Here is a 25088-nt window from a genome sequence, read left to right as displayed (position 1 = left end):
TGGATCTTCTGCTATGTTGCCACAATCCCTGACTTCCAAGAAAACATACCTGTGGGGCTATGGAAGATGCACACAACTCTCCTAGCAGGACTAAGAAAAGCCTAGGGACTGCCAAAATACTGTCCTTTCCTTTACTAAAGAAAAATAGGAGGAAAAGGCTTCTTGTGAGTCTGCTTCTAGTAGGCATTTGAACACAAGCAGGCTCCAGATTTGAGAAATCATGAAAAAGAATTACTTCCCAGGAATGCAACAGCACCTCTCAGTTGTAACATTCACTCTCTGCATTTGCTGAGCTGGAGGAGTTGGTCCTTTATTCTGGTCGGCAGGAACTTTGTGCCCTGAAGTTGCAAATCCTCATTCTGAATGCCCAAGATGCTGGAGTCAGGCCCCTGGCAAACAGAAGGAGACACGAGGAGGCATTTGTGCCTGGGAGCATGTCTGTTTTCCCTGTCAATATTAGCTGGTCGATTATAAGTTGTTATCTTTACTTACCAGTTCTGCCTCATGTGTCCTCAGGCCAGCACAGCTGTAATGCTGCTATGACTCTGGCAAATAGCTCTGACAGCCAAGTTTGTACACATGAGGTGTTAATAATGACATCAAGATTGTGCTGGAGGGGAAGGAAGAATAAAAGCATTTCCTCATCTGCGCATGATTTTTCAGCCCTCACTGAACTCGCTGTAAAACATCACAGGATGCTGTTCTGATTGTGTCAGCAGACCTTCACCAGTCTTTGGTCTGACTGAAACTCACACATCACTTACAGAATCATGGAATCATTAAGGTTGGGGCAGACCACTAAGATCATTTAGCCCATCAACCCCTCACCACCACGTTCACTAGCCATGTCCCCATCTCTTTCCCAACAAGGGGGTTTTCAGCCCATTTTTCTTCCACACTGTGTCTTCATTTGCTAAATAAAACTGATCAAAAAATCTTTCCTTTCCTTTCTTTCCTCCTTTCCTTTCCTTTCCTTTCCTTTCCTTTCCTTTCCTTTCCTTTCCTTTCCTTTCCTTTCCTTTCCTTTCCTTTCCTTTCCTTTCCTTTCCTTTCCTTTCCTTTCCTTTCCTTTCCTTTCCTTTCCTTTCCTTTCCTTTCCTTTCCTTTCCTTTCCTTTCCTTTTCTCTTCAAATTTTAGCTACTGAACAACTAAAATCCTTTTCTTATTCAGCTTCCAAATGCCAGCAAATCCCTACAACGTACCACGTGCAACCTAAGCTGATAGAGGCAGAGTTGGCCATATGGGAAAAGAGATCACGGCATAGACCTGCCCGTGGGGAACTCATGGAATCTGGAGAATAAAAACAAAACTTATTTTTTAGAAGACAAATATCCATCACTCCCCATCACTGTTCTCACACCATGATGCAATGTCTGTGATGAGGACCAGAAGCTGTATGCAGAAGCAAAGAACATCCAGTGTACCAAGCAAAGAGCACAGAAACCTAAAAATAAATGCACCATCCTGAGAACAAGAAATCTGGATCCTCTTAGGAGAGAGGCAAGAGCAGTGTTTACTGCAAAGCAATAGTGGTGATTGCAAATGAAAATGTAAGTGTGTGAATCTGAAAAAGCAACAGACTGCAGGAGCAACATGAGTGCGTGGGATGCAACACAGCATTAGCTATATCTGCTCCAGTTTTTTTTTAAGGATACGGAAAGAAGTGAGTTAGTAATGCCAAGGGAACTGAGCACTCTTAAGATTTGTCACTACAAGGAATGTTCCTGGCTTGAATGTTAGAAAGAAAGAAACAATCATAACATGAATTCATTTATCCTTCAAGTCAGTAGCTGCCATTCTCCATCAACTACTCTTGGTGAATGTCTTTTGATCAGCCTGGAAAGACTTGTCCATGTCCTAAAAAGCAAAGTGGCAACTCAATGGTGTCTTATACTCCTATATGCCGAATGCTGAGCAAACTATGGTCTTGACTCAAAGACAAGAGTCAGACACCAGAGGAGAAATGGGGAACTCAAAGAAGCCATGCCAGTGTAATTGGGACCCTTTGCTATTTCAGTTGTCTGCACCGTAGAGGAAGGATCAGGATCTTTCTTACTGTGTTTCTGTTGTAAGCTCAACTATGCCTTGACTTTGACTGATGTTATACTCTCGTTATGATAATAATAAGACAGAAATCTTCTGAACAAGCTCACCTGGCATCTGTGTCTTTCTGAGGTGCAGACAAAAGAATCAAGCATTGCCTTGATGGAAACCTGTTAGCAATTGATTAGCTTCTGAGGGGGCCACATCACCCATGCTGGATGGATTGCTTTTAACCAGATATTGAACAGCCACGGCCCCCACAGGGGATGTCCTCCCACTGTTTGCAATGGAACCTACAAAAGGCTTGAACTTTTGACAAGCAGGGAATTTCACAAGAGTTCCCAAACGGCACGTGTACATTTTTAATCCGGATCTCCTTTACTATCTTTCAGAATAAACTATCCAGACACGTGGGCCTATTTGTTGTCCCCCAGTTCTTCTTTCTATAAATAAGTGCATGCTGTCACTGAACACTTAATACTCTCTCCCCCATGGAGCTATGGCAAATTGTTAGTTGGGAATACGTACACTATTCATTAGCTGCTGTGGAACAGAACAATTAACTCACATGGTGTCATCTCCTTCAACTGATAATGAGAATAACCAGCAGCAGATTATGAATAACAAACATCTCTATTGCAGGGCCTGTCCCTGCATAAATGAAGAGAAGCTCTGCTCTCTTACTAGCAAACAAGGATGGTCCACCCAGCACTCAGCTGGAACTCAATGAAACAGATAAAAGAAACATAAAGGCTTCTATTGCCATTTCTCTCAAATATGCACATGCACAGAAACACACAAAGTCATTTCCAAGGTGACACCCACAGAGTGAGTTTGATGATGCAGAAGCACCTTAAGGTAAAATCTTTAAGCACAAGTTCTGCAGGATGCCATATGAGATAAGCTAATGTTTCTTCTGACATAAATCCATGAAGGAGCACTTCCTTCCACAACTAACTTTCCATCCACAAAATACACTTCTTCTTTAGCTCCATCTTCTTTTTTCCCAGCTACTGTGATATGGAAGAGGCCATAAGCATTTTATCTTTGCTGCATCCTCAGCCCCCACGGTCATGGGTAGAAACTCACTGTGTGTTTTCATCCATCCTGGACACTGTAACTCACCAGGAAGGTGATTCTGAGCCAAGGCAAAGTACATTAATGCATTAGGGCATCTCAGTAGTAGACCTGCCACAGCACATTGGTTATGGCCTTCTCAGTAATAGTCATAGAACCATTAAGGTTGGAAAACGCCACTAAGATCACCCAGCCCAACCCCAACCCACCCCCACCATGCCCAATGACCATGTCCCTCAGTGCCACATCTCCACAGTTCGTGAACACCTCCAGAGATGGTGACCACCATGTCACTGAGCTGCCTATTCCAATGCATTGCTGCTCTCTCCAAGAAAATTTTTTTCCTAATATCCAACCTAAGAGGTTGATTCAAATCTATTCGCTTTGTTCTTAAGAAAGAACACTGTTTTACTTTATCATAACATCAGCAGTCATCAAGACAACAGATGTCAGTATGTCATTGTCCACCTACAGCATAGAGTGAGCTGTCTGTTTTACAGCAGATCAGTCCCACTTATGACATCAGCCCAGCCCAAGAGCTGCAGGCATCACTGCTGCATCCTGATGCTCTGTGGCCCCAGCTCAGCCCCTGACTGACAGAGCAGTGAGAAGAGCGCCCGAAGGACACCTCAAAGTGTGCTGGGAAGCAGCAGGGTGCTGGTGACATCTGTGACTCATTCAGGCTGCACTCACAGCTCGTGGCAGCATTACCACGTACTAAAAGTGCATGACACGTCTCAGACATCAAAGGCTATTTTTCATGTTCACATTGAACTTTAGGGGAAGTTACAGATATTTAAAGGCTTATGCGGACTTGACTGTGTTCCTTTGACACCAAAAGGAGTGACAGGTCATTACCAAAAGCAGGATTTGGATGCCATGTTGCTGGGAGATGCTCTGAAGACACTGTACGAGAAAACACATATAGCAAAGGAGAGCGCTGCTCTGGGCAGGGCAGTCAGGCATGTTCTGATGACAAAAGTAATTCCACCAGGTACCCTCTCAAACTCCCTTTGTGGGCTTAACCTGGTCAAAAGTCCCACTTTAGACTCACAACCTTGGAGCCAAAAATATATATGTGGCATTGATGTGCCTTAGTGCAGTGTAAATCCTGACCTAACTTTTGAAAACTGTGTAGAGACACAACCAGACCAACAAAGCAATATGTGAGACAGCCCTGATCATCTTGTGCATGAGGAGCATAGAGGTATTTTAGATGAGGGAAGAAGTGTCTCAGGTGGCTCCCGGTGCAGGTCTACAGCTTGGCCTGTTTAGAGCTCTCCCACTGTTTGAAGGAATTGTGCTGTTTCTCTAATGCACAGTCATAGCTGAGTTGTATTGCTCCTCAGGCAGCCAGCACTGAACTCCACAGCAGTGGAACAGACAAACAGCCTTTTTGGTTATTCTGCTTGCTTTGGTATCAGTGGCAGTGAGTGTTTATCTGAACACACACTCCAGACAAATCTGACTCCCCCAGTGCCATGGCAGAGCTGTTGTCACAACCTGAAGGCTTATGTCTATCGAATCCCCTGGTTCCCTTCAGACCACATTTCCAGGTGAGAAAGGACACTCAGCTCAGCATTCAGATGAGCTCTACCCTCTGAGCCAGCTCTGCTACAGCAGCTCCCATCCCTGGGGATCTTGCCCTAATTCTGCCCTAACTGCTGAGAGCTGAATGGTGTCTGGGGTCAGGTGGAGAGAACAGCCGGGAGGTTTGGCTGGATTGCTCTGCCCTGTGTGGCAAAAGGCAAGGGAGCAAGGAACCCTGCTTTCTATTCCTGGCTGTATCCCCAAGGCAGGGATGTGCAGATGCTGCCTGCCTACTTCACCAGCAGGATCGCATGCAATTTCATTCCTTACTGCTTTGTAAACAAAGCACTTTGGTGGAAGGACCAACTTTAGCCAGGATTTGCCATTCTTTCTTGGGCATAAATCTTCCACTTCAAATAACAAGTGCATCTTTAAAAGAGCTCCAGTAGGAGGCTTTAAGATGACTCAATAATGTATTTTGAAAAGAACTCGTGAATCGCGTGTGCCTCGGAGCTATTTATACGCTACCTGCCAGGGAGATGCACAGACGAATGAGCCAGCACGGAACATCCTATTCAAGAGACAGTTTCTTAGGATTTCAAGTTAAGAAAAAAAAACCAAAACAACCCTCACATATTTGTGTAAGGGTTCTGGTTTGAGGGGCTCTGCTCACTGGACAGAAACTCAACCTCCTTTCTCTATGTGCTGCTGATGAGAAGCTCTTCCCTCTGCCCGAGGATGTCACTACCAACACAGTTTTGAATGCAAAACATTCCAACAATGTGTTATTGCAGCAATATTATCTGCATTATGGCAGTCGAGAGTAACTAGGCTGCAAAAACCAGGAAAATGCTATGCACGTAACTGGTTTGTGACCCATAGTTGCTCTTTCACTGGATGGACAGCAATAAACAGAAGTGAAAACCCAGCATGCTTCATTGCACTCCCCTTCAGGCAAAGGCACCATTTGGAGGGCCATGGTCTCTGGCAGTCACTTCGTTCATCACCAAATAAATTCAGGAGTTGCTCTGTGGATGGAGAGCTGGTTTTACAGAGTGCTAAGATCACCAAGTCCAAAAGCCAGTCCACCCCCACCGTGCCCACTAAGCCATGTCCCTCAGTGCCACATCTCCATGGTCAGTTCCTGAATACCTCCAAGGATGGTGAATCCATCTCCTTCCTGGGCAGACTGTGCCAATGTCTAATCACTCTTCCCGAGAAAAAAGAATTCCTAATATCCAACCTGACTCCTGTGCTAAGCTCAGGTAATTCCACTGCTTCTATCAGCACCAGCATTAACACAAGGCATACCTCCAGATCCCTTTCTGGGTGGCCCTGACAGCATGGATTCCCAATTAACAGTTTGGTCTCTGCCCAGTAAACAAATCAGGGGGTTCTTCCACACATGCACTGTTGGCACAGAGCAGGGATTAATTTCCTGCCGATGGCAATGCAGAAAGCAGCCTGGCACTAAGCATTAGCGTGTAACTGAGGTTTCTGTGCAGCATGGCAAAGGGGAAGGGAAAGGCACTTTGCATGGGCAACAAAGGACCTTATGGAGATGTGCTTTCCTCTGTTTTTAGGTGTTTCCTTTACACTGGCTGTTCAATAGTTTGTGCGGTTTAAGGTGCTGTTTGTCTCTCTTTGCCCAAGCAGGTTTTATCAATCAGCAGCACTGCTAACTTGCATGCTCCCAAACCAGCAATTATTTGTGTGAGAGCTCTTTGCAACCTACCTAACACGCACAGGGAAACGATGGTTAGTACTCACTCCATGGGCAGCTGCAGAGACCTCTGGTCTAGGGCTGAGCAAGCTGAGGAGCACTCATCCACCTACACAGAGCAAAAACCATTTCCTTGATGTCTAAGTGGCAGGAGCTGCTAACTACATATTTCAGCTATTTATGGAAACTCTCAGCCTGCACAGGGCCAGGCTCTGCCACCTGCAAAGGCTCAGGGTGCAGTGAAGAGTGCGGAGGAGAGCAGTGCCAGCACCACAAAGCTGCAATGAAAGTGCCATCACAACAGGAGTCGTGGTCAAAATGCACAGTGCACAACACAACACAACACAAGACATACTTCCACTGATGCCTTTTTTTAGTACAGCAGCCCAGTTTGTTGCAAGTGGCAGAGGATCTGGCAGAACTGCTGCTGGAAAATGTAATTCTTCCATTAAAAACAATGGGGAGGAAAATTCCTCCCCTTGTTTCATGATCAGCTCTTCTGATATGGACCTTCATGGGGTCCTATTCTCCTATAAATCCCCGCTCCGTGCAAACTATACAATGGGCATGTTTTAAAGCCATCAGGTTTATAAGCCCGTGGGGACACATCCCTTCCTATCTACACCCCATTACACTGAATGGCAGGAAACCAGCCCAAAGGACAATGAAAAACAGGAGCTCTAACATTGTTTCCCTTTAAAAAGGTATTCCAAAAATTTCCTTAAGAGCAGCTTCCCATTAACTTTACAGGAGCAGCTCACAGGGAATACATGTTAGCAGACAACAGCTTTTTTCCTTCTAAGCACAAAAAAAACGCAATCTGATGAAATGGAAATTGTCTTGGGAAGCCTGTCCCCCCTTCCTCCAGGGGTTTCTAGCCTCCCTTTTTCTTCTATGTCTCTGCATGTGATTTCAACAGCCTGAGATCAAACAATTTCCAATTTCTGAGCAAGAAATATCTGGAGATTTGAGCTTCTACGGGCAAACAACAAGAAAAATATTGTGGAAAATGTCAACACAAAGTTAGAACAAACACAGCGCGTCTTTCAAACCCTGCCAGGAGCTCTCCCACTATGGGCAGGGAACATACTCTATTGCTCTTTCTACCAGGATGTTTTTGATGCTTATAGCAACAGCTGGGCCAGTGACTCCATGCATGCTACGAGGTGTGGCCATGCACTGACCTGTACCTCTCCTTGGCTCTGTGTAAGAGCAGGAGCAGGGCAGAGGGTCAGGGACATCCCTCCCCAAGATGCAGTGGGCTTCTGCTCCCATATTAAGCACGATCCCCTGCACAATTCAGTATCTAGAATCATGGAATGATCACAGAATGGCTGAGGTTGCAAGGGATCTTAAGGATTATGTAGGTCTAACCTCCTGATGTGGGCTGCTCACCCCTCACCAGCTCAGGCTGCCCAGGGCACCATCCAGCCTGGCCTTGGGTACCTCCAGCAATAGGGCACCCACAGCTCCCTGGGCAGCCTGTCCCACACAAACCATGCCTCTGGTGCACAGCAATCCCAACATCCTGCACAACAGCATGTGCTATCAGTTGAATCCACTCCCACAGGAGAAACAGCATTGCATGGCATGATCTGGGTGGGATATCTTATCACTCAGGTAAGAAAGCATAGCACAATGTTCCTGAATTCCCAGGTTTCCTGCATGGAGCTTTACTTGTTTATAAGAACTGAGAATCAAGCCTGTGGACGGTGGCTACTTTTTCATCCTGGTACACACCCTCTCCACCACTGCCTGATCCACATCTCTTCAGGGTATCTTGTTCACTCTCTTTGTCCCATCTGCTTTATGGAAGGAGTTCTCCTCTGTATAACCCTGGCCTGTCATAGTGGGTAATGATGCTCCTTGTGCTATTCCCCAGGAGACAGACGGAAAGGAGTGAAGAGGGAGGCTTGTCAGACACGCTGCATGGTGTCAGAAGGGGCTGGGTGTGATGTGCTGGTGGAGGACAAGAGGGCTGTCTGGCACCTGAGCTCTGCCAGCTGCAGTTCATCATTGAGTGCACAGAGTGCTACAGGAGCAAATGAAGTGGTCTCCAGTTGATGCATAGGAAACAGTGAAAATCAAGCCTGATGAAGGGACAGACAGACCCTAGGCACAAAAACAGAACTGCAGGATTGCAAGTAAGACAAGCTTGGATGCTCAGAATGACTTGTGAGCATCACATCTCCTTGGAAATGGGCTGGATACAAAACTACATATTAACTCCTACAGTAACAGAGCACAGTGCTGGGGGCTTTATTTTCCTCATAAAGTTCTAAACAAAGAACATCCTGACTTTAAGCAAAGCACTTAGAACAGGGTGAACATTCCACAATGCATCCGCCTAATTTTACATATTCTTCCTCCCAGCTGGTGAGGATCTCAGCCAGAGCAGCTGATGGCCTTCACATTTTATCCTTGCTGGAATAATCCTGGTTTCATAACGAAGGGATATATCAGACAAGTTTCTCAATTTGCAGATTAGAGAAAGGTCAACCCCAGCTTAATCTGCTGCTGTGACAGGTCAGTAGACAAAGTAACTCATAAACAGTATGAAATTAATAACAGCATTCCACATGTTGTGCATGCAGGCTTCCCTGCCTGTATGCCAAAGGAAATAGAAAGGGGGGACTAAAAGCATTCAAAGCAATGCCGAATAAATTCCTGGAAAAATCAAAGTAGGAATGTAGGAGGGAAAAGCCAACAGATGTACCGATGTACCCTTCCCAAGGACAGGCTACAGAGCACAGAAGGTTTCTGGTGCCTCCTGAGGGGTAGTACATGGCCAACGTGAACTCCAAGAACCAGAGAAGAGACCTCAGGGAGCAACCTTGATAGGAAAGCTCAAATAAACAATATTAATGTCTCAATGGAGTGAGGGTCTGGGGCTGACACCCACATCACCCACATGCTGGGGTAGCAGAGACGTGACTCATTTCTTGGTCTTACTGAAGTTCCAGAAGAGAAACAACCAAAGATGTATCTATGCACAAACAGTGGTTCTAAATATCTGTGGTGACTATTTCTGCTTTATTTAAACCCTCTTTCAAAACATGTTTGGGGATTAACGATAGGCTTCATACTCTGCTCAGAATTCAAATATAGGTTTTGTTTCCACTCCACCCAAAGTTTCTGTCATTAGAAAATGCTCAATTTTATGCAGGCAAACGCCACAGCATATGATGCTTAGGGCAGACTGTGTTAGGTTACATAGGAAATTAAGGCTCAGGAGCACAGCTTGACTTCTGGACAACTGTACTCATGCTACAGAGCAGGACTGTATGTCTTGTAGTGTCTAATAAACCAGCAGCAAAGCATTGCAGTGGTTCCTGCCATGCTTTCATCCCCAGGTCCTATACTTTTATGCAGTTCCTATTATTGACCTACAGTCTCCCGTGCAGTCCTCCATAATGAGACCTACTAAGAAGTCTTCCCTTTTTCTCCAAGCCTTCTTCAGCCCAGCTGCTGTCACAAGCTGAAGGCTGGCTGCCTTCTCAGATGTCGTCATCCTTTGCAAAGTGGATGGTGGAAAATGTCCTGCTTGTCCTTGGGACACATCTGCATTGCCCAGGAACACACTGCATCATCATCGCAGGGAAAGACAGCCAGCACTGCGCCATTCCCACACTGCACATTTGGGGGCCCACACCCCTGTGAAGATCCCCCCACATAAGCAGCTTCCAGCTCAGATAAATAACGCTGCTTTTCATCTCGCTTCTGTCTTGCTAAAATGTTGTAACAACCCCACAGTGAGCAGAACTGCAGGAGAAGTGCGCAATGCCCATGGAAATTAAGCTGAAAAAAAGCAACAAGGCAACCCACAGCAGGAGAGACACGGCACCCCCGAGGACTTGGAGCAAACCACTGTACAACTGAAGGAACCCTTGGAGAAGGCAGATAAGCTGCCAGGCACCTTTTCCCCTGGAGAAATCAAGCTTTCCCAAGTGTTAATGGAGTTTTCCATCCATGAGCTGATGGCACAGCATGTGGGAAAACACTTTTCCCACTATTGCCTTTCTCCTGTTACCAACGCGCATCCATGCAGAATGGTGCTAGCAGAATGCCAACTAGATATCTTGACAAGCAGTTATACTGGAGGATAAAGAAAAGAGGGAAAAAGATGGGACAAATCCTAATTTTAGAGGTGCAGATAGCTCTCAACTCATTAGAACTCAGCACGGAGGACAGCTGCCCCACTGCAGGTTAATCTGCAAAAATACACATATTAAAAATCCATTAATTCAGCCTGTAGACCACTAAGAGAGGTGAGACCTTCCCAGCAGAGCTATAAGGCACCCAGCTGAGCCTGAGAAGCAACACAAGCCTTTCCTTAGTGCTGTACTGCCTGGAATGCCAGCAACTTACTTTTAAAATAGCCCTAATTATCTTATATTTATAACAGGAGAAGAGGTGGAAGTGGTCCGGAATAGTAGATAGTAGCAAAGCAGAGAAAAAAGTGAAATGAAATGAAAAATACCCATTGCTTAACATCAGTTCAATGGAACACCTATGAGTGTTTTTATAAGTTTAAAACTATTGATTTGTGAAAGAAAACTCAAACATCAGGCAGAAACCACCTAACATTGCTAACTGTACTTTTTCAAGGTTATATCAATGTGTATATCAATATGTCAATGGATATATTCTCTTACAAATGTGGAAAACAGTGTTACCCCAAAGCCACATAACAAAGACATAGGGAGCTGTTCAAGTAAATGAACTTCATCTTGGGCTTATCATAGTGGTTGATGAGGGAAAGTGAACATTTGCAGTCGCAACGATTTCATAATGACATGTTTGGCACAGACCAACATTCATCCTTTTCCTCTCCTTTGCTCACTTCTATTACTCTCAGCCTCTCCCCAGCCTGCAATATCAAACCAGGTCCCAACTATGTGGCAATCTTAGCAATTTCATCCTGTTATCAGCTCAGCAAGACTTTGCTACACCACAATTTTCACATCAAGGGTGCCTGGAGTTTGATCCTGTACAAAAAATCCTTTCTGGAGTAGAGCTGGAGCATTCTCAGATGCCACCAACTGGAGGAGGAGTTGGGCGTTCCCAGCACTTCAGCATCTCAGGCTATTTGGGTTGAGTCAGCAAAACGCCAAGCATCAGGCTTATTTTAAGCATTCACAGAGTGCTATTTGAGACCTTATTTTCCTCCTCACATCGAGACTGAGATCTGTAAATATTGGCAAACATGAAAATTGGGTCTTCATACTCTACCCCAAAAAAATACTAGTCCTATCAAAGAGCCAAAAGCCATCTGGCACTGCTCCTTCCAGATGTTCTCCTAAACACTCTCTTTTTTTTCCCCCATCAAATGTGTGCTATCTGCATGCTCAATAGGCTGCCACAATCCTTTTTCTCACATCAATGTTCAGCTTCAGATGAGCTTCCAGGCCCATTATTTCTTTCCTTTTTTTTTATGACTTAATAGGTCAGTGAGTGGATCTATTCAACACACAGCATTGTGTTTTCAGGAGTATTGTGTATCATGAAAGAATCTGCCTTTCATGATGCTTGTGGCTCAAGGGGTTGATGCTGGTTTGGCAAAAGCATTTGAAAGCTTGTTAATAATTTAAATAAACACAAAGGCTGCGGGATTCTGGAAATATCTGTGCCACCAAGATGAGTGTACAAAATGTATTTAAATTGGAAAATAATCACCAACAATTGGTGGAATCTCTGCCAGGACAGAAGATAAGTGTGCTATACCAGCGGAGTCACTACCCAAACAGACAAAGCAGATAAACTCTCACATTTGAACCACATTAGAAAAACTCTTCAACCACAGGGATGGAGTAGGTGGGGTACCTTGGATTGCTGCAGCTGTAGTGGCCTTTGTGGTGTGAAAAATGGGGATTAATTCTCAACCCGACTGCTTGCTGACTGTGTTTTACATCAGCAGCAACCTTCACTGCTGAACAAAAGGAAGATCACGTATGTCATGTTCTGTATTCATGAAGTGTAGCTTAAAATTAATTGAAAACATCTTTCAGAGGAGGCTCTTCTGAACTTTGTTGTAACCAAATTCTTTAATTAGATCTTCAGGAAAGAAAGGCTTTTTTTCCCCCAAATATGAAAAATGTTTCAGTGAGCAACTCATAACAAGCACTGTACCACAAACGGCAAAACTATCGGTGTCTTTACAAGCTGATGTTTGGTGGACCTTGCCATCTCACATTAAAGCTGCATACAGAAAAAGACCCAGAGTCTGGCAGAGGATGTGATGCTGGAGTGGCTGTATTACAGCCACAACACCCACTATTGCACTGAGAAAATTATGGCCACTCTTAACATCCAGGAGAAGCCTAAACATGGAAGGAACACAAACCCCCGACCTGTAGCCTATAACAGGCCTAGGAAAGTAACTGGTCTTTCCAGAAGCTGACTTCAATTAATAGCATCTCCACAACCGAACATGTACAAAGCAGCCACTCAGTTTTGACTCAGAAGTGAATTTTAGTCTTATCTTCCTAATTTTGGTACAGAGAGGATTATACAAGTATTAATCAGTGGATATTATCCACATTTAAATGACTTTATACTACTTAAATCCATTCCTCATTTTTCTTCTTTTTAGCAAAGAAAGGTCTGCCAAGGCCAATGAAAAACGTGTGTGTATCAGCACCAAGAGAAAATAAGGACCGAAATTGGCACAATCATGTATAAAAGATGTGTTTGCTCATTCTTCCAATCAAGAATCCTCATTAAATAATCATGTGGCTCATGTAAGAGGCTACAATTACACGGTACAGCTCACTTTTCAAATATTCATGATCAGGCCACGGAGCCCAAACATAAATGGAACCACACACTTCCAGATTTGGTGAGCAAGTCGCTCTGAGGAGATGCTGCTTCCTTACAGGTATTAACACCGTTGGGAAGAGGTGCCACATTTCTCACATCTGCTTTCACTGACTGTTTCCTCATCATTAGAAGGGGCTGGGTAACTTTCATTTAAGGAAGTGGCTGGGAAAAGTCATTTTCAGTATAACTGAACTTTGTTTCTGTTTTTGTCAAATTAAAATTCTTTCCAAGCAAATGTTGGGGTTTATTTTGGAAAACACTGAAAGTAACAGTCAAATATTTCACACTTTGGTATTTTTTTCTCTGTTGCCACTGTTCCCATATTCACCATTTCTTCAGAGGGCAGCGGTGGCTCCAGCACATGACAGCACAGCTCCTTTCATACTTGTAGAGCGTTGAGAGTGACTTTATATTGCCCACAACTGCCCAGTGCTGCCATCTCCTTCATCAGATGCTCCATCCGCCATTAGAGCATACTCTAATGGGCTTATCTGGCTTTTGTTGCCAGGCATTCTAAAAAGCAGTTCAATACGTCGGGTCCCAGGACTAACCAAGGAGCCCCACCAGCAGCTCTTGTGCTTCCTGTGCATTTTCCTTCCAATCAATCTCTCTGCTCTGTAGGTAACAACCAGTGTGCCATGACTGCACTGCCCAGCTCCACCTCAGCCAACAGATTCCTGCATAGCACAGGGTTCTGCATTTCACTGTAATCCCATCACAGAACAATGGGCATCTTATTGAACTAAGCCATCAGGCTTGACACACAGTCCGCATTTACAAATCAGTGATTCATCCTTCATATTTTCCATCTACCTTCATGTATTTGACAATACTAATCAGATCAAATTAATGTGCTGTATCTTTTCCCATTCTTGCTTCCTTGGATGCAGGCACTACGCTACTAATTTCCAACTATCGCTGCATGCCTCACTCTCTACAGCTTCTCCCCACCAAGCTTACGTTTATTAAAAATCTTTGTTACTACTATTTCAAGCCAAAAATTGCTCAGCTTATCCAACCTAAAACACTGATTGCTACATTTGTCTGCAGGAGTCGCTTCACTCCCCAAGGAAAGCAGGGCTAAAAACTACTTTTACAGCAAAAAAGAAAAGCATCAAAAGGCACCAAAATACAGAAATATCAGCAGGTCCCATTTTCTGAGACTCGTGGCTGGTGTGCACCTGAATGACACTACCAAGATCCACCATTGGCCCAGGCATCACTTCCTACAACACCTGTGACCCTCAGCACCCCCAGTCCTCATATCTGTGGTTTCCCATTCTGTGTTTATCCTACTGTGAAGGCCTGTGTGTCAACATGACATTGTGCCTGCTGAACTTCTTCATATTTAATCAGCCCCTTTATACAACTAGCAAAGACCACACCAAGTCTTTGTGGGCTTTTTGTAGTTTTCCAGTGCAAGCTGTAGCTGTGGGGAGAAGCCAGCCAGTTTCCAAGCATTTGGTGAGTGAGACCAGGTCCTGCTGCAACACAGCACTTGACTGGGTGGGACTGTACAAACTTCTCATCAAATCCCCATTAAATAATAGGGATTCAATGCCTTTCCAGTTGAGTAAAGGAAATAACAGGAAAAGTAAAATTAATTCAAAAGTTTTTGTTATTTTCTAAAGGAAATTATGCTAATAGGTCCAAGCAAACAATGGGGTGTGTATTAGGGTGGGGTGGCCAGGAAAGTCTCCAGAGCTCATGAATGAGGGAGAAGTAGAGCAGAAGGCAGAAGGCACCTGCTGAGTTTCTAAGCTTTACTCCTCACTGATGCAAGCATCACACTACCTAATTTCCTCCACAAACCTCAAGTCTGAAAGTAGTTTGGATTTCTTCCTCTTGACATTTCTTTTTCTCTCCGTTCTAATTTCCTCTCCCCTCCCCAATCCTCCTGTTCGATTTATACAATTCTGTCCTTACGCTCACACTGACTTCCAGCACTGCTCATTTCTTCTTGTTCACCCCAAGCACCAGGAGCAAATATCCCTTCCCCTTTTAACTTTCTGCTGGATGAAGTCATAAACCAACTCCTCTAAAACGTCTTCTCATGAACTGTGTGTAGTACAGCAGAGAGACCTCAAACCACTGATGGAAAATGGGGCTGGAATTGGTTGAAAAATTCTGCAGCAGTTGGTTGTGGCTTTGTTCTTGTGTGTTTGCTTTTCTTCCTAAAAACGCTCATTAAAACATAGAGCACAACAAAGATGAGGAAGCATTTGTCTTTGCAACACCACATGGTAGGTCGGGAATGGATCCTGATGGCACTGGCTTTCCTTCCATTGCTTGGCACCAGCATGCAAGTCACGCTTTTAAGCAAGTAAGGGAAGAAGCACTTTGAATCTGAGGACACTGGGCAGCTGCTGGGCTGGTGGATGCTGATGGCATCGTATCTTCTGCACCATATGGTGGCAAAGACATGTGGCATAAAGAGAGAAGAACCTGCATGGTGGTGGGGTCACCGTCCCTGGGGGTGTTGAAGAACTGTGAAGACATAGCACTGATGGACATGACTTAGTGGGAATGGAGAGGGTGATTTGGAGTTGGACTTGAAGATCTTAGAGGTCTTTTCTGACTGATTCTATGATTACATGATTACAGTTCAGCAGCCATTAGATGGGCTGGGCCAGAAGGCGACTTCTCTGTCACCAGCAAGAGACAACCAAAAGCACACTCCTGTTAAGAGCATTAAATAGGTCCTAATAAATCCCAGTTGGTGCAGCATTTGCTCTCAGATTTAACTGGCATTTTCAAGCTGAGAGTAAAGTGTGTCAGTGCTGCTGCTTTTCAGACAGTGATGGCGAAGAATAAGTCATAAATTCAAGGCTGAAATTAAACATACTGACTGTTCTTGTTTGTGTGTTTCCTGACATTAGCTGAAGTGGAGTTATTGAAAAACAAATTCTGTCCTGTGGGAAAATTTCATATTATTTTCAATTTTCTTTTCATCTCAAATGAAGGGGAAACAGCAAACCTTTCTGTGGGAAAGAAAGCTCCAGAGGAAAAATGTCTGGAACAGTTGAAACACGTTGCTTCAGCTAATTTAGCAGCATCGGTATAGGGAGCAAATAATGCATGGCACTTACAGGATTCCCTCTGTGCTGTTCAGCGGGAAGGATGAATGCCTTTGCAAAACATAAGAAACCTTAACATGAATTTAAAAGGCAGGAAAAAAAAAAAATACCTTCATGCAACTAAGTAAAAATAGCTGCCCTACATTTTTTAGGAGACAGGAATGACTTTTTGGAGCCTCAGCCTGAGTGGCCCCACAAACCGAGTCACTGACGGTGAAGCAGGACCCCTGTGGAACAACCTGGCACTGCCTGAGGCTCAGCACACCCACAGCTACTTCAGGTGGAGCTGATGGGATCTACCTGTAAGACTGTTCTCTCCACCATGCATCAGTTTTCCCATTTGCAAATCAGCAGTAAAGATATTCACCTCTTCACACCTCCCCAGGATGGGGAACACTAGCTCAGGCTTCCGCCTGTCTGTGCTTTCACCGTCTCCTGGAAAGCAAAGGATGATGTTGGCAGAGAGAAAGCAAACAGAAACACAGACATTCTGAAGCAGAGCTCCAAGTACTACAGTCCTGCTAAACTCTTAGTTTCAGTAAATACTACAGACCCAAGCGGGTTACAGTGAGGGTAAGCTGAAAACCAGCTCCTGAATAAGTATTGGAAGATGTATCATTTCCATTTCCAAAATGCTGCTGATATGCTGAAAAATCCCTTTGCAACCCATCCAGAACAGCTGGAACTCTGCTAGAATCACACCCTCCCTGTGAAATTTTTTTTGCCCATCAGCACACTCTGCGGCATGCTGCTTTTCCCTTCCCTTGGTGGTGATGGAAGCACTGTGAGCACCGCCCGGCTGTGCTGACGCCTCATGGGAACTGGTCATGGATGATCACAGAAAAGTTGGAAGAAATGCCTCAAATCCTCCTTGCTGAAGCTCAGGCTCTGACCAATAGAGCAGAGGGACTGCGGGCATTCAGTGCTGGCAACTGCAGGCAATTATCTGGAGGCTGAGATGGAAAGAAATGTAACGTATTTCATGCGGATGTCAGAATAATGGAACAAACAGTAGAGAAGGAGCGACTAAAGCCATATTTCTGGGATCAGCGCTGTGTAGAAACAGCTCGAGATTCATCCTGTGCAGACAGCATTAGAAATTATTCTGATGACAAAGGGAAAAGAAAGGAAGCTATTCTGTGCATTTTCCTGTTCTTCTGGGTGCAATCAGCACACATCTTCAGCGCTGCCATTAGCATTCCTCCACCAAAGACATTTCAGCAAAGCACAGCTCAGATTTTCAAAGACGATGTTGGAAAGATTCCCAGATTATATATTTTCCTCTTTAATTTATACCTCTGAGGATAACACTCATCAAGGAGGCAGTGAAAGTGGTGAGGCATCCTCAGACCCAGCTTGATTTATTACCAGTGGGTGCATTATTCTCACTTGGAAAACGATGCTAAGATCCCAAGCTTCCAGGAAAACACCCCTGTTTGCTGGTGGGTTATCAAATATGAGCTGACAATGTACTTGCACAGCAGAAATGCATAAGTGCCTTGCACACTATGATTCACCTGCACAAAATGCAGTATGCTATGAAGTAGGTTAGAAGAATGATGCAACAGGAAAAAGTCCAAACTCCAAAAGCTCCAACTGGGAAGTATTCTGCTTGCACGTGTAATTCAGCCCCTCCATCCTCAGGCCACTTTTGAATAGTATGGATGCACAGAAATGGACAACCATGTTACAGAGCATGTAACTAGTTGGATATTACAAATGCCATCTTCACGGCCTGGCAGATCTACTAAATATTACAGGGATTATGCATGGTCTGCTTAGCAAGCTGAAAGTAAAAAACAGATTGCACACACTTCACACAGCGTAAATCCCCACGCCTGTCTCCTTAGCTCTGACCTGAACTTCTGCAACACAGCAAATGAATTACAGAGGCCAATGTCGGAGAGACATCGAAGAACAAAAGATCCCAAAACAGCAACTGGCTCTGACACTGACAGCTAATCAGAACATCCTCTGTAATCCGTAGTGTTAATTTGTAAGGTAGGAAAAGAAAAAAGCGCCTAACGCAGCAATTCTGAAGTAGAGCAGAGAATTCTTCAAGGCAGAATTAGTCCATTTAAAATATAATATAGGTTTATTTGGAGTAACCACCCTGCTATAAAACCAAAGACAAGATACATTTCTGAGCCCTGCTGGTAGCTGTATCGTGTCAAACACAAACAGCTGTATGTACAAACAGTATGTACCCACACTGAATGCACATCAAACTTTTTAAATAGAGAATCAGCTGCCACCTCCTGAAGATCCACTCCACGCTGTTTATTGATATAAAAATCCTATCTCATCTGTTTTAGTGAGATGCAATTTGCCAGCCATTTTGATACAATGGCTTCTGATAAGTGAAAACGATAAACAGAGCTACTGCATGGAGGCTCCATATCCTGTTTCTTTCACAAACAACATGTTCAGAAGAGATTGACTCCTCTGGGACTTCTCCCAGCTCTCACACATCTCCTTGGAGCTTTTCCTGCAGGCAAAACAACCCTCCTGCAAATTAATCCCAGTCTGAGAATCATGGATTATTTGGGTCGGCATAACCTGGAAGAGCCGAGAAATCAACTATCAGAGGAAAAAATGATGAGCAAAATTGGGATCTCCATTTCTGTAACTTTTGTAAAAGAACTGGAGAGCACATGTTCCTTGTATTGCTGTAAGTCTGTGCTATGTCTGGTTACAGTGTGCATCCCACAGCTACACCTGCACAGAGAGGTACAGCCAATGTGCACGCTGCATTTCCAGCGCATTGTGCTAAACCTCATTGCTGAAGTCAACAGGAATGACGACACTGTGATACTCAAAGCTTTTCCTACATGAGCAGAAAGTGCATCTCTTTAGCCTCTGAATTAAGGACATGCAGGGAAAGGCGTAATTAAGGCTTATGGAAATTCAGTCCTCCCCTCACACATTAGTAGTGAGATAAGAGACAATATCCATAAGGCCTCACCAATCTCTCCCATGCCACACAAAGGGTGCTGCTAAGCAGAGAGGAGCTGATACGAGGTGCTGTGCTACATCTGCATGCCTTGGGTTTTCATTTCTTATCCCAGCTACGGTGCTGTTAACCCCTGTTGTAAAAAACACTTTCCTTATACCCAATCTAAATCTCCCCTCTTTTAGTTTGAAACCACTTACCCATGTCCTGTCACAGCAGACCCTCCTAAAGAGTCTGTCACCGAGACATCAACCCACATTTGCATGGAAAAAATTCCTATGGGTCAAGAGAAAGAAACACAAGACTCCCAGCAGCTGGCACTGGGAAGGCTCCCTGCCTGACAAGGCTGTCCCTTACATTTGTTTTTTACTGGCTGTGATTAACAAGCACTTCAAAGCTCCTGACAATAAATCAGATGCAGTTCATAAATTCAGCACTGCTGAAAAACCGAATGTAACTCATGTCCTGAGTGGCACAGCAAAGCCTGCAGCTGGCATAGCTCAGCAGACCTTCAGAGCCCCCTGGCACACAAAGCACCCCTCAATGTGCAGCCTCCTGGGCTCCATCCTAAGCAATACCCAGGGAAACTCCTTGCTGTGGCAACACATCCAGGCTGGGATTCATAGAATAGGATTGTAGAACCTTAAGAGTCACAGAGTCACCACTATAAGAAGGAGATGCTGGGAAAGCTGTAGCTGTCAGAGGCAGGAGTGTCAAAATAGTCTCTGAAGAACCAGTTACCTTGTCTTATAAGGGTTTTAAGTTCTTCCTTTAAACAAGGACTGAGATGTGCAATTATTACTATTTCAAGTTTGCTTTTGCAGGTGAATGCCAAACATTTTCTCAGTGCTGAAGATGTGCATTTTCTCAGAGCACTGACCATAAAGCAGACGTGACTTCAGAACCACGAATACTGAACGCAGATTCTGCTCCTTGGTGCTGAATCATGCACAGTCTACTGCAGCACATTACCCCCCTTAAACTGGAGAACTAATTATAAATAATGCTTCATTACTTGAAGCTACAGTTTGCTAAGACAGGCTAAAAACAAAGAAAGCCCAGAAATTTTCAGGCAGCCCTAATCTGACAGTAAGAACAGAATATGAGAAATAGAGAAGGAAATAAATGCCATATTAAGAAGGAAAAGGCTCTGTGTGTGCTTGGTCCATTCTGGAGGTATGACTGCTCAGAAGGGAAAGTGAGGCAAACTCTTATGATATCAATTTAAAAACTCTGTCCCCTGTTAATGATGTGAAACCACAACTCCTCAGCTATTTCAGCAACTTTGCGGTAAAACATGTGCACAAAGTCATTAGGTCTCAGGGCCTGATACAGAGCCACATGAGTCCTGAGCATCATGGGGTCAGTCCAGTCCACATCTTGGGCCAGTGTCCCTCCATGGGACACACTGTGAATAAAGGATGGGCAGATTTGTGGGATCTGCCTAACTCTTTGAAGAGTGCCGAGCCAAAGGCAGCATAACCCAAAGGGATGGCATGGAACTGCATCAGGGAAGGGTCAGGCCAGGTGTTAGGAAAAGGTTCTGCACCACAGGGTGATGACATGGAACATGCTCCCAAGGGCCCCAAGCTGCCAGAGTTCAAGGAACATTATGCCATTGAGACCCTGTGCCATGCAGCCCAGGGAAGGCACAACATGCAAAACGCAGCTGGAACATCCACAGCCTCCCCGTTGCTGCTCTTCTCCTCCCCAGCCTCTCCTCCTCTGTCCTTGCCTATAAATAAAACGTTTCATTACCCAGCGAAAAAGAATAAAAGAAAGCAGGTGAGTCACCCTCCCTGGTGTTACTTCTCTCTTTCATCTGCCTCATCCTCTTCCTCAACACATTTGCAGCTCTGAAGTCAAACAGGGATGGAGTCACCTACATCCCTGTAGGGATTTCAAGCCTGGAGATCTTATGCTCCTCCAATTGCACTTTTCAGACCCAGATGCAGAGCCCAAGAGGATCTCTCACTCCTGCTTCACCAAGGTGGTATTTCAATAAGAATTTCTTCTAGATGACTGACTGTGAGCTGTGACGAAATGGACACACTGTCAAACTTTATGAGAAGGGCAGGAAGAGTCCAAGAAGAGACCCACAGTGTTTCTGTCTCTCTGCAAGGTATTACTTCCACTCACGCAACACCAGGGGCCACTCAGAGACTTCCACCGAACGATCTCCATCACTCTCATTCCAGCATCATTTCAGTCCAGGGAGGAGAGTAAAAAAGAAATTCAATGATCTGAAACAGGAAGGACTAAAATTTCCAACATAAAATTGTCATGGATATATATCCTTCCACAGTGAGATTAAACCTGTCTTCAGCTGGCTAAATCACAGCAAGACTGCCTGGAAGTTGGGAACAGATTTGTGAACAACTCCTCAGGCTCCCCTGCAGCAAATGCTTAGGTCAGTGAATCCACCCTATGAAAACTCTGTCTACAGCAACTTTAAAAACAGAATCACAGAATCACAGAATTACCCGGGTTGGAAGGGACCTCAAGGATCATGTAGTTCCAACCCCCCTGCCTAGCAGGGCCACCAAACATACTTTACTAGATCAGGTTGCCCAGGGCCCCGTCCAAAAAACAACAGGTTCTCATGGATCTCAGCCTGTACAGTGCACACAGCCTTGTATGGTACATTCCCCTGGATGTCTGGCAGGGCAGATCTTGGAGGGCAATACTTGGGAGGCCAGGAAGGCAAAGAAGGTAGCAAAAGCAACCTGCTCAGCATTTGGTTGTGCTCTGACATACCCCAACAGCAACACTGCCTAACCACAAAATGCAGATCTCATGCTCACACCCCATCTGTGGCTTCTCCAAGCAGGAGGAATGGGACACGATGGCCAGGAAAGTCCTGACCACTGTGCCAGGCTGAAGGCAAAGAGCATCCCTGTGTGAGTAACAGCAAGCAGGGTCCACTGGCAGCTCCCAACCTCAGCTACACAGATGAAGCGACTGCCACCACAGCCTGGAAATCATCCCATGGATTAACTCATAGACTCACATAGTCATAGAATCATTAAGATTGGAAAAGACCTCTAAGATCACCAAAATCCAGCTGTCAACCCACCCTCACCATGCCCACTGCCCATGCCCCTCTGTGCCACATCTCCACAGTCCTTGGATATCTCAAGGGACAGAGAATCCCCCACTACCCTGCACCTGCACCATGGAGGCAGAGTCCCTTCTTACCTTTTGACATCTCTCCGAAGGAAACCACGTTAACTTATTTATTTATTCTGGGAAATGCCTGGCAGCCTGTGTCATATTTTTGGAAGTAATGCTTTTCAAGGAATTTTAATCACTGTTGATGTATAAAAATAAATAACAGAATCTGTGACCAGATGGTGTGTTGGGTGATATGGGGCTCTTCTTCATCAACACAAAACAGCTCCCAGGCCTTGCAAGAGCTGCCTGCAAGCTCCTCTCACCCTAAACCAAATTCATCTTCAGGAAGGAGCAATTTGAAAGAGTGGAATATTGTCAGCAAAATCTAGAGGCCAAGTGTAAAAGCAGGAGGAACTCTGCTTTGCCCATACCCAGAATATACTGGAGTCAATCTTTACTGCTGGAGGAGAAGCAGCTGTGAGATCTGCAGCTCCTTATCACCCCAGCTTTGCTTGAGAAATCTCTGAGCTTTCCACTCTTTGTGGGAAATATTCTTCAGTAATTCCAATCACTGCAGATTTTGGTTGATCCAGAGAACACGCAGTGAAACCCATTGCTTTTCATCGTTCAGAAACCACTCACAAGGTTTTGACACAAAGCCAGCTTGGCTCAAGGCTGGGCCTAAGGCCAGCTTGAAAATATTCCCGAACCTTTCAACAATCCCTGGCTGGTTTTCAAACTTAAAACAAAAGCCCAGGTCGGGGAAAGTTTGCAAATGTTTAGGTTGTGTAAGAAAATCTCTGAACATCTTGTGATAAATTCCCATCATCTGTTCTCATGCTGGGAGAATCTCCCAGTCTCCATATCCTTCTCTTGCTTCACAGAGCTTAACAGTGGTCTTTACAAAAAGGGTTTGTCTGAGAGCTGGAGAGAAAGATATAGGATGTGTTGGGAGTTGTTTGGAAAGCAAACAGGCCAGGTTGGCTCTTGTTTGGATGCCTTATTCCTTGCCTGAATTGTCCCCAGGTGCTCCATTATGTAGCAAGAGTTCTAACTTTATAGCACTTTATGGAGCCAGGTATCCTTAATAGGTTCATGGCTACATTTAGGAACATGCAGCAGTCCCCTCTAAGCAGCAGAATTACAGAGTTTTCTGAAATCCTTCCCAGCTTCCCTTTCAGACATCCCTTTCAGATGTTCAGCAATATGACAGAACTCTTACTCAGCAACTTGAGAACATTTAGTCACACAGAGAATCGTGAAATGCTGCACTTCTCCCTGTGTAGGTAATGTAGAACAGAAATGTAGGCACTGCAGCCACAAATAGAGACTGCAGGCACAGAGATCCACTGATTGGGCTGCTGCTGTGTCTGGCACACGTACACACTTACACACACGCACAAACACACATAGCAGATACCTATTAAACAGGGAAAACAAAAGGAAAGATACGTAAAACACATTCCTGCTCTCAAGATGTTGCTAATCACACTGACTGCCAGCAAACATCAGGAAAGGTCTGCATTGCTCACTTCATCTCTACCTTGCCACCATTTGACAAATGCTAACAAATAGATGCAAAGTCCCTTTGCAGATAATTACTAAAGCAGGCTTTTTTTTCCCCTCTTTTTCTTTTTTCCTTTTCCCTCATCTTTATCTTCCTTTTTCCTTTTTTTTCCTTTCTCTTCTTTTTCTTTTATCCTACCGTTCTTTCTATTCTGTACTCTCTAAGCCTGAATCTACAAATAAGACTAAGAAGCTTCCATTAAATGTTAACAGGTATTCAATCTACTGGGACTTACACTATTTCAGAGATCAGCCTTTTTTTGTTCTGTATGCTGAGATTCAGCATGGCCATATTTTTATCCATCAGTGAGCAACAAAAGCTCACGTGATCTCTTCCTCCTTCCTCGTGTCGTTGCACCATTGAGCAGCCCAACCTCAGGACCCCATGCACATGACTCGTGCCCCGAGCAACCTTATAATACCATCTGCCTCCCTTGCCAGCAAGAAGTCACGTTCCACGACCTCCGGCTCAGATCAGTGAACGAGCAGCACATCAGCAGATTTTCTGCCTGCCCAAAGCTACAAAACAGCTACAAAACAGCAAAACATTTCCCACAGCAGCCAATGGGAATTAGATCCCATTTTACTACTGAACTCGGTAGCATTAAGCAGACAGAAAAGCAGCAGGGAAACATCCATGTCGAGAGAGCACACATGCACAGATGCACAATCACATCCTGATAGAAACACACAGATGAGTACGAGCAGAATAATACAGCCACGCTGTCTCTTGATTATTCTGGCCAGCTACTCTTTGTGCTGATTAACTGAAGGGGATTAGGAAGGACTCTGCCCAAAAACGCAGTTCCTAATGCTCCTGCAGCTATTGCATAACGAGACCATTTCCCGTCCCAAGCCCTGACCCTCAACTTACTCGACACAAGTTTAACGCTGTCAGGTTGTATAATGGAAACACCTGCTTCCCAGTGAAGAGAAATCTAGATGGGATCCACCAGGTTCCCAAGGGCTGGGTTGTTATTTAAGTTCCCAGGTGGGCAGTAGAGGGAAAGTGGGCAAGTATCACCAAGAAGGAAATAGAGCCGCTTTCCCCAAAGCATTTATATCAGGACGTACTGGAAGCCAAAGCCCTCTGAGCCTCATTAATCCACGCACACTTGCTGTTGGCACACCCACTGGAGAAACGAACCCCAAACCAAGGGAAATCAAATACATCTCCAAAGTAAA

General features: G+C 44.7%; 1 protein-coding gene across 3 annotated transcripts in view; it reads right to left on the bottom strand.

The window, feature by feature from the left end:
- Positions 1-25088, bottom strand: part of RTN1 (reticulon 1) — a 96305-nt gene that overhangs the window by 59673 nt on the left and 11544 nt on the right. Inside the window, exon 1 of one of the 3 annotated variants that reach the window (XM_085549623.1) lies at positions 24778-24852. The exons of the other annotated variants lie outside the window; for them this stretch is intronic. The gene's annotated coding sequence lies outside the window, so the exon portion shown is untranslated. Of the gene's footprint in view, positions 1-24777; positions 24853-25088 lie in introns of those variants that run through there. 3 annotated transcript variants of the gene reach the window in all.

The sequence above is a fragment of the Coturnix japonica genome, chromosome 5 (genome assembly GCF_054131305.1).
Source record: "Coturnix japonica strain WE chromosome 5, WE-NBRP24, whole genome shotgun sequence".
In the NCBI taxonomy this organism is placed as follows: Eukaryota; Metazoa; Chordata; class Aves; order Galliformes; family Phasianidae; genus Coturnix; species Coturnix japonica.
Note: the sequence above shows the minus strand (reverse complement) of the source record. Positions and strands in the feature narration are given on the sequence as shown.